Source organism: Homarus americanus, unplaced genomic scaffold (assembly GCF_018991925.1).
Source record: "Homarus americanus isolate GMGI-L3 unplaced genomic scaffold, GMGI_Hamer_2.0 scaffold6317, whole genome shotgun sequence".
NCBI lineage: Eukaryota > Metazoa > Arthropoda > Malacostraca > Decapoda > Nephropidae > Homarus > Homarus americanus.
The window spans coordinates 16,416,996-16,435,454 of NW_024730668.1; the positions used below are offsets into that span (position 1 = coordinate 16,416,996).

The 18,459-nt window shown below is 41.2% G+C and overlaps 1 protein-coding gene across 1 annotated transcript in view; it reads left to right on the top strand.

The window, feature by feature from the left end:
• The window catches only part of LOC121867245 (serine/threonine-protein kinase greatwall-like), a 219,980-nt gene extending 214,763 nt beyond the window's left edge, over positions 1–5,217 (top strand). Inside the window, exon 17 of the mRNA XM_042367099.1 lies at positions 5,181–5,217. The gene's annotated coding sequence lies outside the window, so the exon portion shown is untranslated. The remainder of the gene's footprint in view (positions 1–5,180) is intronic.
• Positions 5,218–18,459: the final 13,242 nt, after the last annotated feature.

Genomic DNA, 18,459 nt, shown 5'->3' on the forward strand with positions numbered 1-18,459 from the left:
CCTTCCAAAACTGTCTGAGCATTTTCTCACCTTCAGTAGCAGCAACAGCCTGAGCGAAGGTCTTACATAAATAATTAGTTTTAAAAGCTGCAATAGCACCTTGATCCATGGGTTGGATGACAGAGGTAGTATTAGGTGGAATGCAGACTACCTTAACAGCAGGGTGCATGTCGTCCAGGTGTGGTGGGTGTCCCGGAGCATTATCCAAAATTTACAAAATCTTGATTGCAATCCCTTGTTACAGACAATACTCCTTGGCTCGAGGAATGAAACAATTCATGAACCAATCTTCAAACAGTACTAGGGTCATCCAGGCTTTCTTGTTACTGTGATAAAACACTGGCAGTGTGTGCTTGCTGACACATTTAAAAGCCCTGGGGTTCTCTGAATGATAGATCATGAAGGGCTTTATCTTGAAACCAGCTACATTTCCCCCCCCCAACAGAAGTGTAATTCGGTCCTTGAATGCCTTGAATCCAAACACTGTTTTCGCCTCTTTGTGGATGTATGTCTGTTTAGGCATGCCCTTCCATAATAATCCAGTTTCATCCACATTGAATATTTGCTCAAACAAATAATTTCCTTCCACGATGACACAATCTAGCTCCTCCTTAAAAGCTTTGGCAGCAACAACATCAGCACTAGGTGCCTCTCCACTCACCTTTACATTATGTAAACTGTAGCGGTTCTTAAATCTGTTAAACCACCCATGACTTGCTGTGAAATTTGCTTGTACTCATTTCCTGCCTGCTCCTTCAGGAAGCATTGAAGGGTTTGGGCTCTGCAATTCCCATCTTCCGTGACACTGCAGCATACAGTTCATGTGCGTACTCCTTAACTGAGCGCCTGTCCACCGCCATGTTCCGTCGCGCCTGACGAATCAAGTAGCTCACAAGTAATTTCCCCATCTTGAGAAGCACCTGGTTGTGGCAATACTTGATCATAGAAGCACCTGTAGACTTTGTGATGTTCATGTGCTCCTTTATCTTGGCTGCATCCTTCTTAATTGTCCTGATCGTAGACTCGTTAACACCATGCTGGCGCGCGAGATCAACCTGTCTTGTTCCTTTCTCCAACTCTTGGATGATCTTGTATTTAATTTCGTAGCTTAGGGAACATCGTATCTTCTTTGGCTTAGGGCGGCTGGGTCCAGGTAATGCAAGGTTTCTTTGTGGTGGTGGTGGTGGTCGTCCGGTGGAAGCCATTCTTATGGAACAATGGATACTGATATACACGGTGTAGCCAGGAGGGGTGTAACTGACATGGGTAGGTCAAGGGGCTTGAACGCTCCCGCGGCGGGGCACGTCATAGTACAGTAAACCAATCACAGCTAGCGGGGGAGGGAGGTAAGGATGCTTGGCCCAATCATAGTCCGATACGTCATATGACGTCACCGATAACGCAAGAAAGACATACACTGCGCAACCTACTTGCGCCGCTTACCCAACATGGCGGGAGAGATGGCGGGAGGTTTGAATCCAAAAATGGCGCGGCGCGAGAGGATCGCCAGCCGCTCTCCGCGTAAAAGGGTACACGTACCGCGTAAAGTGAGCATTCCGTGTTCGGCAGGGTACCGCGTAAACGTGGAAACGCGTAAAGTGAAACCGCGTAAAGCGGTAATGCATGGCCACATTGACTTAGAAGGTGCAGAACCATGCTTTTAATGTTTATGAGATTAGGTTACAATCAGTAACCCAGAACAGAGTGCTCCCCAGGTGCTCAGTGAGAGTGTAAATGAGATCATTGTAGCCAACCCTAGGATGTGGAAGCTTGGTCACCTTTTCCAGGAGCCAGAGGTCACTTGACTTGTCAGAATACTGCCTGGTGGGCAGAACTTCCATGACCTGAGATAATCCCTGCAAGAAATGGATTTGAGGACAGTACATACATCTTACCATGATCTCAACAGGTCTCTTCTTTTCCAGCTGATTTCTGGGACAACACCTTTGTGCCAGTTTAAGTCGTACAACACAACCTGATACAGTACTTTCTTCGGGACTTTGTTTTCCTGAATGCCTAACCAGTGCAGAAAGATGCCCCTCAATGTCAGTACTATGCTGGTTTCAGTGTTACAAATAACTGGTAACCTCATAACAAGACCTCATCTCTTTGGGAGGCCAGCAGTATGGGTCGCTCTCACAATTCTTTCATCTCGTCAAGATTAGCTATGAAGGTGTATCCCATTTCCAAGCCTGACTTACCATCATTGGGGAACTACATGTAGGAAGGTTGTATTCTACCCGAGACATTATAAATGAGCTTGAAAACTGTGCATCTTACAAGCACCTAAACTGGCAGTTTTTCCAACTGCCAAGCAAATCCTGCACTGTGTACTAAAATTCCGGTCACCTATGCTCAACACACAAGGTGAGTCAAATTCCAGCATCACACACATACTATGTAAACATTAAAGATGGATCTCAGTGACCCTATTACTGTCACAACTATAGCTGTTTCTTTGGGCTGTATTGAGCATAGGCAAGACATAAAATATTACATTGTGAACTCATACATGGCTTGCCACTGTGCTGGCAAAATGTAAAATGTAAAGATTGCTGTCAAATCAATACTAGTACACAGTTACTATATTAAATTAATAAATTATTACATGTATTTTACATGTTGTGGTATGAACAAGTTCCATTCCTGAAAACATTCTTAAGTAGGAACACATACCCTATGTGCACTATATCATCGTCCTTTTATTCATCTTGAATAATTTAATTCAAGAGAAAAGAAGAAATTGAATGACAAAATAGAGTAAAGCAAAGTAAAATTAAAGTTTAACACTTCCTGTACAGGTACTCTCCAACTTATGACCGACTCGACTTACATCCACCCGCACTTACGACCTGCCTCAGTCTTACCAAAATTTGGTCATATTATGTATTTTTGAGTCCCAAAGTCAGTACAGAGACAAAATTTTCATCTGTAATTCACTTTAAAATGGCTGGCAAGCTTAAAAGTGAGTGTTTTGTGGTGCTGAGAAGAAAAAGATGCCCAAATTTTTTATTTTCCGACTTACGACCATTTCGACTTACGACCTGGATGTCAGTCCCTAACCCTGTAGTAAGTCGGGGAGTACCTGTACTTTGAAACCTGGGGCTGGCTTGCATGTAGAGATGGGCATTTGTAGGAATGACAGAGGCTTTATTGGGATGAAGCTGAAGATGGTGATGATGATGTAGATGTTAATAAGGTTGTCTCTGGAGAATCTGCTGAGGTAGAGGGAACTGGTTCTGGAGTTGCTCTATAGTTTTTTTTTTTTTACAGGATTAGCCCACCCGGGCACAGGTCACTGACCCACATCGGAGCCTGGTGGGCGAAAATGTAATAATAATAACAATAATAATAATAAGTAGTTCATAGTAAATAAAATTTATAATAAAAATACAAAATGAAAAATAAAATGATAATAATAACAACAACACTGATAATAATAATACAGTCGGCCCTTAACATAGGCGGGGGTTACATAACAGAGATACCAGTGGATGTTAAAAATCCGCGTATATGTGCTGCCCCCAAAAAACCTGGTCCCCCCATGTCCTTATTTACCATATATACCTGTGTGTAGTTCAAGTTTTTAAGACCAAATTATTTGGCAAAAAATTGGGGGTCGACCTCTAAACGGGTAATAGTTTCGTTAGGTTGAAAAATATTTACCAGTAACTACCAGTAAACAATGGAAACGATGCACCAACGCACCACCAGCTGTGAGTGTCGGTACAGTTGCCAGGGCAGATCTCTTGCGTCATCATAAGCAAGCCCAAAGTAGCCAAATCATGGTATGGTAGCACAGGACGATGTAAAACAAAGTATTCATTTATTAAAGTTTATTTATAGATACTGTACATAAATTTTTGTTCATTACATTTGAAACATCAATCTTTGTTAATTAAATTTGAAACAAAAGAAAACTACGATACCGTATTTTCATTAAAATATTACATCACAAGTATATTGTAGTGGAATTCTCCCCTACAAACGCTGTTTGTCGCTGCCTAGCCGACCCCACCAATTCCCCAGTGTATGCCTCGTGGTCTAGGTCAACCAGCGCCGCCATACACCACGGAGCGGGGGTCAACTGCTAAGCCACGCCTACCCCCGCTATTTAAGACCTGACCTCGTGGTGATCTGTCTCTCTTTCTACCTACACCAACCAGCCAGCAACACCTCCTCCTGCCTGGCGGTCCTCGCTCCTCCTCCGCCTGCCTGGCGGTCCTCTCTCCCGCTGGCGAGCATGGCGACCCACAAGCTGTCCTTCTCTGAGCGTCCTCACCAACCAGCTCTCTCTACATCACGCTTGTAACCATGCTGCCTTCCCAGCACCAAGCTGCATTGTACATCCAATACAACATGTATATAGAGAGCACATTGTGAGTTTCCTTTCTCCATCCCATCCTGAGTGTGAACCAAACATCTTGAACCCCACAAATGGTGACTCCCGGAGATTCGCACTCACACAGGATGGAGGAGAAACTGATCACGCTCCCAGTCTTCAAGCAACATGGAAGACTGGCTTATCCACCCAGAAGCAGCTCTCATCGGCTCTACAGCTACTGTCTCTACACCGCAGGTTAGACACCCTAGAGCAGCTCTGCTACTCTAAGCAGACACCAGCTCCTCTTCCTGCCCCAAGCACCACGTCCTACCGACCCCAGCACACCCGTCCTGCCTCAGACGCCGACCCCGGCCCAGCAGTAACCCCTGCCGCCCTTGATGCGGCCTCTGTTCCTGAGTGCGGACACACACACCCCTCTTTTCTCCCCCAGGTACTCCCTGCTAATGTCCTGCACCCTGCTGCTGTCGTGGACCCAGCTGCTGTCACGAGCCCTCATCCGCTTCTGCTGACGCAGCCCCTGCTCCTGACCCAGGCCCACACACCCCAGCAGGCGCATCTGACGACTCTGTACCTGCCGTGAGGGAAGCACAACATTCATCGCCTCCACACACCCTTATTCTCCCTCAGGTACTCCTTGCTAATGTCCTGCACCCTGCTGCTGTCGTGGACCCAGCTGCTGTCACGAGCCCTCATCCGCTGCTGCTGACACAGCCCCTGCTCCTGACCCAGGTCCACACACCCCAGCAGGCGCATCTGTCGACTCTGTACCTGCCGTGAGGGAAGCACAACATTCATCGTCTCCACACACCCTTATTCTCCCTCTCTACTCCCACAGATATTGTGTATCTAGACAGTTGTATCCAGCGACCGGCTCATCACGCCATCGCCGTTGTCTCACATGAGGCACGCACCGCCCGTTCTGCCTCACATGTGCTATGCAACCCTGCAGACAACAAGTCTCCTACACAGCCTGGAGGGAAGGGGGAGTATTGTAGTGGAATTCTCCCCTACAAACGCTGTTTGTCGCTGCCTAGCCGACCCCACCAATTCCCCAGTGTATGCCTCGTGGTCTAGGTCAACCAGCGCCGCCATACACCACGGAGCGGGGGTCAACTGCTAAGCCACGCCTACCCCCGCTATTTAAGACCTGACCTCGTGGTGATCTGTCTCTCTCTCTACCTACACCAACCGGCCAGCAACACCTCCTCCTGCCTGGCGGTCCTTGCTCTTCCGCCTGCCTGGCGGTCCTCTCTCCCGCTGGCGAGCATGGCGACCCACAAGCTGTCCTTCTCTGAGCGTCCTCACCAACCAGCTCTCTCTACATCACGCTTGTAACCATGCTGCCTTCCCAGCACCAAGCTGCATTGTACATCCAATACAACATGTATATAGAGAGCACATCGTGAGTTTCCTTTCTCCATTCCATCCTGAGTGTGAACCAAACAATCTCATACCCCACAAATGGTGACTCCCGGAGATTCGCACTCACACAGGATGGAGGAGAAACTGATCACGCTCCCAGTCTTCAAGCAACATGGAAGACTGGCTTATCCACCCAGAAGCAGCTCTCATCGGCTCTACAGCTACTGTCTCTACACCACAGGTCAGACACCCTAGAGCAGCTCTGCTACTCTAAGCAGACAGTCGCTCCTCTTACCGACCCCAGCACACCCGTCCTGCCTCAGACGCCGACCCCGGCCCAGCAGTAACCCCTGCCGCCCCTGATGCGGCCTCTGTTCCTGAGTGCGGACCCACACACCCCTCTTTTCTCCCTCAGGTACTCCCTGCTAATGTCCTGCACCCTGCTGCTGTCGTGGACCCAGCTGCTGTCACGAGCCCTCATCCGCTTCTGCTGACGCAGCCCCTGCTCCTGACCCAGGCCCACACACCCCAGCAGGCGCATCTGACGACTCTGTACCTGCCGTGAGGGAAGCACAACATTCATCGCCTCCACACACCCTTATTCTCCCTCTCTACTCCCACAGATATTGTGTATCTAGACAGTTGTATCCAGCGACCGGCTCATCCACGCCATCGCCGTTGTCTCACATGAGGCACGCACCGCCCGTTCTGCCTCACATGTGCTATGCAACTCTGCAGACAACAAGTCTCCTACACAGCCTGGAGGGAAGGGGGAGTATTGTAGTGGAATTCTCCCCTACAAACGCTGTTTGTCGCTGCCTAGCCGACCCCACCAATTCCCCAGTGTATGCCTCGTGGTCTAGGTCAACCAGCGCCGCCATACACCACGGAGCGGGGGTCAACTGCTAAGCCACGCCTACCCCCGCTATTTAAGACCTGACCTCGTGGTGATCTGTCTCTTTTCTACCTACACCAACCAGCCAGCAACACCTCCTCCTGCCTGGCGGTCCTCGCTCCTCCTCCGCCTGCCTGGCGGTCCTCTCTCCCGCTGGCGAGCATGGCGACCCACAAGCTGTCCTTCTCTGAGCGTCCTCACCAACCAGCTCTCTCTACATCACGCTTGTAACCATGCTGCCTTCCCAGCACCAAGCTGCATTGTACATCTAATACAACATGTATATAGAGAGCACATCGTGAGTTTCCTTTCTCCATCCCATCCTGAGTGTGAACCAAACATCTTGAACCCCACAATATTTTACCTTAACTGTGACTGAATGAATATAGGTATTCTCAGAAATAAATATGGAAATATAATATTTTTGCTGGAATGACGTACATATTACAGTGGAAAGTGGGATAAAATCATGAAAACAATGACTTTCGCTTTCTTTCGTTATTCAAAAGATTTTACCGTAATCGCTTTTCGAATGGTTTTCAGTTAAAAAACTGTTGTACTCGTACTGTATTACAATAATATTCTATCCTATCATTAGCCTTATAATCCCACAACTGAAAACCATTCGAAAAGCGATTACGGTAACATCTTTTGAACGAAAGAAAGAGAAAGTCATTGCTTTCGTCACAATTTTATCCCACTTTCCACTGTAATACGTACATCATTTCAGCAAAAATATTACATTTCCATGTTCTCAGAAATAAATGGTAGTTTTGTTGAAACGTAATGAACAATATTTAATATTAAAATGCAAAAATAGCTATAAAAACAATTAATACACCCGTAATATACTGGCTGGCATCTCCACTCATCCAAGGTAACCACTCCTCCCAACTCGCTCCCTCCTCTACCTCCTCCACCTCCTCTGCCTCCTCCACCCCCTCTGCTTCCTCCCCGTCACTACTGCCGACAACGAACACAAATGTTTTGTGAATAACTGCACCTCCACTTCCTATGTACAGTACTGAACTGTACTGTGCTGTGCATTTTTACAAACAATAAACATGGCAAGAAAAGCTATTAAAAAAAAAGAGATAAAAATTTCACTTTACTGTACAGTACCTATCCTCGGCGACAGGACGGGGGTCATCGGGCTCATCGTCACTCAATTCCATAACGGGTGGTGAAGTGGGGGCGACGGTGGATTCAGCTGCTTCCTCACTGCCGCCAGTGATTGATGGTGTTAAATCTCTCCTTCGGTGATCAAAGAACATGGTGATGGGGAGTTGTCGTCTCTTTCTTTCATTTCTTCCATGATGTTTTTGTATGGAGCGAAAACGTCATCCATCCCTCGCATGAATTTCAGGGCACGCACCATGGAGGGGTCCATACTATAGGCCAGGTTTTTCAGTGCCTCAATATTCCTGGTCATCTCCCCCAACTTCTCCAACGTTATTTCTTGGTGCTCTTCCTCATCCTCTTTCCCTTTCGCTTCCTCTTCCTTGGCTGAGTCTACTAACTCCTGTAGATCCTCCTCGGTCAGCTCAGTGTAGTGCTCTTCAATTAGCTCCCTAATCTCGTCCTCTGCCATGTCCTGGAAGCCTTCAGCAGCCACTTTCCTTGACAGTGCCTGGGTCTTTCTGAATATTTTCATTAAAATCCATCAAAATCATTTTCCTTGTCATCGTCTTAAGCACCAAACAGCTCCTCCCAGTCTTCTCCTTGAACAGGACTAGAGGGTACGTGTTTTTCGAATCGTTTTCAATGAAAAAAATGTTACAGCACATGTATATTTTACCTAAACTGTGCCTGAATGAATATATTCTCAGAAATAAATAGTAGTTTTGCTGAAACGTGATGTATTTCAATGTAAAATAGGATAAAATACATGACGAAAACAAAAGACTTTACCTAACCTTCCAATGTTCAAGAGATGTTACTCGTTTTTTTAATAGTTTTTGGTTAAAATACTGTTATATTACATTGATATTATATTCATACTGTGCTTGATATACTACATTCACGGAAATGTAATATTTTTGCTGAAATGACGTACGTATTAGTGGAAAGTGGGATAAAATCGTGACGAAAACAATGACTTTCGCTTTCTTTCGTTCAAAAGATGTTACCGTAATCGCTTTTCGAATGGTTTTCAGTTAAAAAAACTGTTGCATCACAAGTGAATTAGGATAGAATATTATTGTAATACATTCACGGAAATGTAATATTTTTGCAACTACAATGCTGATATCAACACAAGCGTGGTTACAGCGAGACTGACTGAGTGAGGGAGAGCTATGCGTGTGTGTGTGAGGTTGCGGGAGCGGGCGGTGTCCCGTGTTCGGTGCCGCGCGCGAGTTGAATGGCGCGCGATTTGAATGTACTTCAATGTACAGAATATTCCTCCGGCGGGGCAATCCGCGTATTTGCAAATCCGTGTATCATAAACCCGCGTATGTTAAGGGCCGACTGTAATAGTAATAATAAAAAATGCTGCAGAGGTTGATGGGACTGGTTCTATAGATGCTTCAGAGGTTGATGGGACTGGTTCTATAGATGCTGCAGAGGTTGATGGGACTGGTTCTATAGATGCTGCAGAGGTTGATGGGACTGGTTTTGGCTGCCTTTCGACTTCCTTGAAAAAAATTTCAAGGGATGGTTGAACTTAAACTTTCTTCTTTTTGTCATAAATCTCTCTGGTGTATTGTAGGCATTCAGTAATACCTCTATGAACCCTGGTGAATCTTGCTGTGTTCTTCAATAAGCCTGAAACCATCTCCCATTTTTTTTTTGTGTAATGAATCACTTTGATTCTGGAGTTTCAGCTTCCTCTACATCCTCTGACAAAATTTGCTTCTATAGTTCAATCAGGTCCTCATTGTTTAATTCTTCAGCATGAGACTCAAGCAACTGTGTGACATCATCCTCATGAATATCAAGCTGGAGTTGGTTCCCAAAGTCTACCACTATGTCACTTCCCCAACTTCATTTTCAAAGCCCCATTCATTTTGGTTTCTTTTACCTCCACCCATGAATCAGTAATGTTTTTCACAGCATCATAAATGTTGTATGACTTCCAAATTTATTTAAAGCCCTAACCTCTTTATGTTCTGTTGCCCTGATAGCTTGAGCAAATGTCCTTCTCAGGTAATATACTTTAAATGAAACAAAAGCTCCCTGGTCCGTATGTTGTAAAACAAATGTTGTGTTTGGAGGTAAGAACACAACCTTAATGTTTGGATGAACTTCATCTAAAAATGCAGGATGGCCAGGTGCATTGTCAAGCACCAATAAAATTTTGAAAGGTGTTGACTTTAAAGTGCAATATTGCTCCACTTCGTGCATAAAATGATTTAGGTACCTGTCTTCAAAAAGCACCAATGTCACCCATGCCTTCTTATTAGATTTCCAGATAACTGGAAGTGCTGCCTTGAAAACACCCTTCAAAGCTCTAGGATTTTCTGACTGGTAGACAAGCAAAGGTTTTAGTTTGTAGTCCCCAGCAATAAGGTCAACCTCTCCTTGGCAGCTTTATGCCCTGGTGCTGTTTTTTCTTGTTTTGAAAGGTACGTGCGTTCGGGGCATCCTTTTCCAAAATAAACCAGTCTCATCGATATTAAAAACTTGCTCAGCACAATAATCCTCTTCTTAAATTATTTTAGCTAAAGCAGCAGGAAATTCACTTGCAGCTTCATCTGCAATAGCTGCTTCACCTTGCACTTTAACGTTATGCAAATTTGCCCTTACCTTGAACCGATTAAACCAGCCACCTACTAGCAACAAAATCTTCCCCATCACTTTCTCCACCATATTTTGCCTTCAAGTCAGCATGCAAACTTCTTGCTTTTTCCTGAATCAAGGCGAGATTTAGAGGCAAACGCCATTGATTTTGATCTTCCACCCATATCATGAACAATCTTTCCATTTCAATTAACAATCCACTTCTTTGTTTTGTTTTCACAGTTGAGTGCAGTGGTGTAGATCCTATTACATATTCAAGAATTTTGTGTTTGTCTTTCGAAATTATTCCAATCATTGACTGACTGAAGCCCAATGCTTTACCAATGACTGAGGGGGTTTCACCTTTTTCAGAGCTTTTAATTGCATCAACTTTCACTTCCATTGCAATTGTTTTCCTTTTCTTGGATGCACTATTATCACTTGCATCAGGTTTTCATTTGGGACGTAAAATAAAGTTAATAAGCAAAAAACAACAGTTTACACTTCATCACACACGTTACTGAAGTGAGGGTAAGGCGTACTGACGCTCCCTTAAGGCGCGTGGCTGGGTGACGCATTACTCCCCACCTGCTGCCCTGCCTCGCCGCGACGCCACGCAAACTAGTTCTCGTACATTAATACTACAAACCAGTTGTACCTATGTTGGATTCTTAAAATAATTGACCTTATGGAACCTTGTTCATGTTGGCTGGTGTTCGTAAGTCGGACGTTCATATATTGGAGACCCCCGGTATACTGTATTAGTAGCTCTCCTTTAAACTCAGGCAAGTGAAGACCAGCACTTCAGAGTTAGGATAAACTAAAAACACTTCCTGGAATCTCCTGATCTATTGCCAAATTTGCTTGCTTTTTTAGGTGCTCATATGATGCTTCTTATAGTGTGTGTGTGAGTGTTAAGTAACTGCTGTGCTTTCATGTGTTTATGCTTATTCATTTGTAAGTAAATCTCATGTCATTCATGTGCTGCTAATATGTTTAATAATGAAAATATATATTATTGCCCATGGTGTATATCCTTCATTCCAAAATATAGTGGAATCAAAAGATTAATTTACTATTATTCTCATATATTAATTAACTATAGGATAAAAATATACTGTGCATGGTAGTTTTATCCTACCAGGTGGTTAACATCATAAGAGTAAATTGGTCCTGTCTACTTCTACCTTGTTGATTAAATTAATGTTAATGTACAGTAATCTAAGGGCTTATGGGAGCAGTGGTGAGTAGCAAAGTTGGAATTTGCAAACTATGAATGACTGAAGTTTTAGGGTGGCAAAGACTCAGACCGATTGTTTTTGAGTATGGTCCCTATATGGAAAGACTTCCATATACAGAGATTTTATGGAATTACTCTACAAATAAAGGCAAAACAGTTTCCTATCACAGTTTTTCACTAAAATCCCCTATAACGCCACTCCTCCGCCAGCTTTTCCTCTCCCATCCAACTCTCCTGTGATCCTGCCAGTTTCTGTAGATGTATCCAGAGTAAAACCAAACTTTCCTAAATTGCTGAACCTAAAAATTAAACAAATATGTACCAACACTGTGAGGACCCCACTAAATGGTAGTGTAGTATCCACTTAACTCGGTATCAATTCGCACCAGAGAGAAAGGAAAATTATCAAATTGTTATGAGATGTCTGTAAAATAGAAGACCCTGTACATAATATAAGACCAAGCACTGAGCACAACAACCATTCTTATATCACATTTTACAACAAAAAATTCTTCTAGTAAAATTAAATGTAAAATTACATAGCAAGGTTTACTCTTTGCTTTACATTTCATTGCAAATTTTACTATTCATTTTAAATACTACAGGGTATTTTGTTTGTTAACAAGACTATGTCTCCCTTTAATTAACTGAACTTTTGAATTATGAGCTATCTCCATCTAACAGCAGGATACTTATGAGAAAAATATGATATGAATGAAGAACTTCTTTATTTTCATCAAAGACAATATTATATATATATATATATATATATATATATATATATATATATATATATATATATATATATATATATATATATATATATATACACCAGGCTTCTAAGGGTAAAAGTTGACATATCTCCAAATTAAACAACATGTACCTTACTTCCTTTCCTACAGCAGTGAATCAATCATTAATTTGACTAGACCAATTGTCTTAAAGACAATGCCCAAGTCTATATTACCTTTGAATTAGAAGCTCTGGTGATATAAGATAGATTTCATGTCTTATCACTTACCAATATTTATTTGTATTTACAATATATACATTATAATATCAAACAAGAACATAATTTACAACTTAGTGTTCAGAAATAATTATACATTTCCAATTATGGACTTCTTGCACATTTACATTAAGAAATATGCAGAGAAGATTAGCCACTTGGGCATTAGTACATAGGGTGTACAGTGATGTGCCGGCTACAACCACACACAGGGGTTCATTGGAGTATGTGAACATATTGGCAAAAGTCATTAATCTGTACTTTATCAACAGGAAATTTCTAAAAATACAATCCTGTGCTGGATAATGGGGGCATAAATTACTCTCAGATTTAATTTACATATCTGACTCATGGTAAATTAGTTTTACTTTTTAATTTCCATTAAAGTGCCATCTGAAGAAATGGCTCAGACTATCCTAATGTGACAATAGATTTCAATACTTTTAGATTTCACTGAAACTTATGTACAGTCACGAACAAAAGCTCACTCCCTCTCTGGTCCTCCCATACTGAAGCAGGATTAACCCCAAATGAGATGTAAAAAAAAAAAGCACACCCGCACCAGATAACAGTCAGGGTAAGTCAGTTCGGAGACTCGTTTGTGTGACCCAGACTCACCATGGGGAGGAAACTTTTGTACCCGACTGTATAAGTTAATTCATTCAACAAAGCTCGAGTTTATCAGTAGCAAATTCATTTCTTACAAAGTGTCATTTAAATTCAAGCCAAGCTATATAAATTTTTTTCATCCAATGTGTCTGTTTAATTTTTATATAAACTGCCCAAGGTCCACAATACTGTACTCCCAGGTTCCCCACACGGTCACACAAACACTACCAGGTATGGCTACAGTGCTTTACACAGTGGTAATAAAGCTCGGACAACCAGGAGCTTGGTGGCTGCGGCCAGGCTGTAACTACCACATCACCAAAATCAACATTAACGCTTGCTCCACCATCATAACAAAAAAATTTGAATCCAGTTACCTTATTCTGAGCCAAATGAGCATTATATGAACAACTATGATCCAACTATTTGCCTCTTTCTCGAATTAAAACTTGAACTGTTCACCTATTTCCTAACAACTGAGTAATAATCATCTTGTTGGACACTAATGTACCTCCAAGACATCATAAAATTTGCAAAATATGGATCAAACTGAACATTAAGTTTATTTGACAACTAGAATTCAAGTTAAATATTCTATCAATCCTGAGTTACTGTATTTTGATGTTACAATGGTGGTTTTGTGATGATAATTGTCTGACTGCAGAGAAGGAAAGGCTGTTGAAGATAAGTTTAATTAAAGGAGAAAAGTTAGAGACTGAAGTGAAAATCTAAGTACCTAAGTAAAAGGTTAAACATGAAGTTAAATTCATACCAGACTTTGAGAAGAAGATACTAAAGGTCAATTTCACAGAGGTTAAAATATAACATGTATATAGTAGGTGTCAGTCAGACTATCAATGCTACGAAGAATAAGGGTAGTGAAACAAGCCCAAAAAACAGATCCTAAAAAACTGTGTAAATTTAATGTACAGTATAGTGTATGTGTGTCAGTACAGCATGCCCTGACAATTCGCAGATTTTTACTTTTACTTTTATCCTCTTTGCCACTGATTGGCTTGTTAGCCGCTTGGGCGATCGGTCACGTCTCTGATTACTTTTCCTTTTCATTTATCTTCTTCACCAAAAGATCAGCTCGCTAGCCGCCCGGGCGATCAGTCACGTCTCTGTCACGCACTGTTGGCAAATACTGGGCATGCACCGGCTCCTGAATGTACCTGAACCCGCTCCAGTGTTGGTCAAGTTTTGTCTTGAAAGAGCTCACACTCGGTGCCATCACAACACTCTCTGGTAGATTGTTCCAAGAGTTTACAACCCTCACTCCAAAAAAGTTTGCCCTCACAGTTTTCTGGACTTGTGGCTTCTTCAATCTTGAGCTGTGACCCCTTGTGGGGCGAGCGTCCGCCAGCTCCAAGTAAGGACACTCAACTGAGTAGTGCCATCTGAGATGCTATACACCTCAACTAGGTTCCCCCTTGCCCGTCTGTAGTATAAGCAAGTATAGGCAAGTTCAGGCGCTCTAACTAGTGGACCTTGATTATTTACGGATGACACCCTGGATGTACCCAAGAATGTCCAAGGGTAGTTTTGAAGTTGCTGACATTTTTGCAGCCGGGACAGGGAGCCCTTCGTTCTAGAGACAGTAACTTTTTTTTACCAGTATTGTTTACGTGTGTGTGTGTGTCTGCACACACACACAAGCACATACAAATAAATAATAATGGGAAAAATCCTCTCACAAATAATCAGAAACAAGACAACAAAACATCGAAATGTAGAAAAAATGTGAGTGTACCCTTTAATCAACTCCGTGCTTTGTTATTAGTTGAGTTAACTTTACTAACAAAGCACGCAGTTGACTTAAGGGTAGACATATTTTTTCTACATTTTGTTGTCTTGTTTCTGATTATTTGTGAGATGATTTTTCCCATTTTTATTTATTTGTATGTGTTGTGTGTGTGTGTACACATATATACAATACAGTTAAATGAAATAATTGTCCCAAGGGCAAACACATAAAGGGAGCATACTGTACATTTCTTTGCACACGAGTAAAAATATACCCCCCCCCCTCCCCCGGCCAGTGAATGATATTTGTGGATTTTGCTATTCGTGGCCATTTTGAGACCCAACCCCCACGAATTTTAAGGGCATGCTGTACTACACTTGTTCTTTACATTTTATGTTCATTATTTTATGGTCAACAACGTCATTTAGATTTCTGTTTGTTGGGCTTATAACACTTATAAATATAACATCTTTTGTATTTTCTTTAGAAAATACAAAGATTTTCATTAAAATTTTTATTATTTATTTGTTTATGAGCTTTATTAACAAAACCTAAATAAGGATACTTTGTGACTTGTTAACTGAAGGACGGATGTATTGTCTTACTGGACAGTGAGGGAAAGTCACAAGTCACACTGACTGCCAAGGTCATCACAGTTCAAGGAGATATGTAGATCATGAATTGTTACTACAACATCTAATATTATAAACAGCCACGGTTAACCTCTATGACTAAATCACACTACAGTACCTTCTGTGACTGTAATGACATCAACGTCATGAGAAAAGTTAACGTAAGTTCTTTTTGGATCAGTATTGCTATAGAACTGTTTAACATTAACAGGAATTACAACAATATCTCAAGTTATCAAATGTCACAACAGGAACTATGAAAAACCTTAAGACTTTCCCGTGTTTCCTAAGTCACAAGGCACAACTTTCTGAGTTTGTACCAAAGAGTGTAAGAAGGTGTGGCTATACAGGACCAGAAATTGTTTACTACACAATACATTGCTTCTGACTTTTTTGTTCTGAAGAAAAAGGAATACAGCTTTATCCCGTACAATATTAACTGTATTAGAATTATGTATATGTCTCCAATTAAAAATATAACAACTGTATGCCACACCTTCAGCATCATTTCAATAAAAAATGGTCCCATTGCTGGTACATTGCAAGCCTACAATAACAGATATGCTGTCTAGATTCTAACTGGTTTAATGCTGGGACAGGAATGGCTTTTGGCCAAAACACCATTTCATCTGAAAACTAAAATAATTTGAGAGAGATCTGTTCATCCTTTGTAAATAAAGCTCAGTACAATACTAATCACTCAAGGAAGTGCCATGCTCCATACATTAGTACTTTAGTGACACCAGTGCTTGAATGAGTCTGTACTGCAGACAGGCACAGTACTGCTTCATATTCCAGATTACCACATTGAACAAAAATCATAAATAACACAGTAGTTCCTTTTTCTTTACATAGTACAGTACTGTACAGATTAATTTACTTAAAACCATCAAATGGTAAGACCACAGAATTTTGTTTACAGTATTTGCTAGTGATATCAACATGTTAACTACTGGTACTGTACTTTATTTCTTTTCTCTGGTTGTAAATACAAAAACATTTATGCATTGTCAAGTATCTTTTTTATCAAGAGATTCCCCTTCAACACATATGCCATTGTCTTTTTTATTGTTATGCTTGCACAAACATAAAACAATTGGGACACAAATCTAAATGTAAATATGTAAATATGTTACCACAGGCTACAATGTACTGTATAATCAATACTGTATAAAGTAATTTTAATATCATACTACTGTATAACAGTCCAACACTGTTATTTCATATCTCGTAAAACTAGCAGCTGTCTTCACTAGTTACCAAACCTAACTGCACTCATGAAGATCAAACAAAACATTTATTTTATTTTATTTTTTTTGGGGTGATTAAATATCTAAGGTAAGTAAGAACTTTTCTGAGAGCCACAAAAATACATGGTGCCAGCCACTGAAAACAAACATAAGGTACAATAAATACTAATGAAACTCTTAATACAGTAAACTAGTAATACATGTAACACCAACAGTAATGAACATATATTAAGTATTTTTTCATGGTTATATTTATTAAGGCCAAGTTTTTTATTCTGCTATGCTAGTATTGAAAGTCTTAAACCCTGAGCTTTAATTATCATCTTCAGTTGATGGGGGATATCGTGTTTACAACCAGTTAAAAAAAATGAGTCATGAAGGACATTGCACTACAGTGCTTGATAAAATCAACTTATAATATTGGAATTAGTTGAATTTACCAAACCACCCCATCAAGCACTGACTCAATTTTTTTTAAACTGGTTGTAACTCAACAACCCCCATCGATGGAAGAGGATGATTAAAACTCTGGTCATTAGGTCCTTTATGTGTGGCTGCCAGAAAAGGATGTCTTGCCCCAGGGTCAAGGGAAGGGTAAGGGAGGTCACCAGCTACCTATTTCTTACAAACCATTATTAAGTATACAGTGTATACCAGCAGATGCAGATACATACAGAATGTTCATGGATAGGCACCTGTGCCAAGAAGATATTCTTCTGTAATTGTCTCAGTGTATGTGAGTGCTTAAATACATACTCCTGTTTATGTCAGTGAATTGCGTATGTGTGTGGTTGTTTGGGTCTTAGTGCATCATTTGTACTCATGCATATAAATCTTGGCAGCCCAATATTCCTTTGTGTGTGTGTGTGTGTGTGTGTGTGCATACCACTGACTGGTGTATGAGTGCATGTATACACACATATACAGAGGAATACCAAATGCACCAAGAAATATCCAAATACTGTACACATTCATACATATGTAAAGAAGCACATACTGTACTTACACATGGACAACTACACACACAGTTTTAATTTACATTATCCAGTTTAATATATATTTTTTTTCAGTTACTACAGAAAAAAATTACGAAACCACAAAAATCTAAGGTGAACTTATGACTCATTTAATCTTCATAAAAGAGTTAACTGCTCATTTGTTCTTGGCATTTACTAAAGCACAAGACCATCTGTGGAAACAAACTATTGTACAGTACATAAACCAACAAAACCAAACTTAACCTGACAATTCTGAGGTAGATTTAGTTAGGTTAGGTTGTTAGGTTTGCTTGGTCGTCATGCTGCCATCTGTTGACATAAATAGCCTAACATCAGGGTAAATGTCAAGAAAAATCTGAAACCTTTAACATAATATGAAAATCTTAATATTGTATAATAATTGTTATACTGTACCACCAAACAATATTTACGAACAAAAATGTTTTATATATTAAGCTGGAAAAAGTTAAGTAAAACTTAACCAACTCCTTTTCAAAAGGTACAAATAGTTACTAGTACAGTATATATAATGTATATGCACTGCAGTTATACACAGTGTATGGTCGTGAACAAAAGTCCTGTCACCTCTTCTACTGTTCCACAAACCCCAATAATGTATGATATCGGGGTTTGTGGAACAGTAGAATAGGCG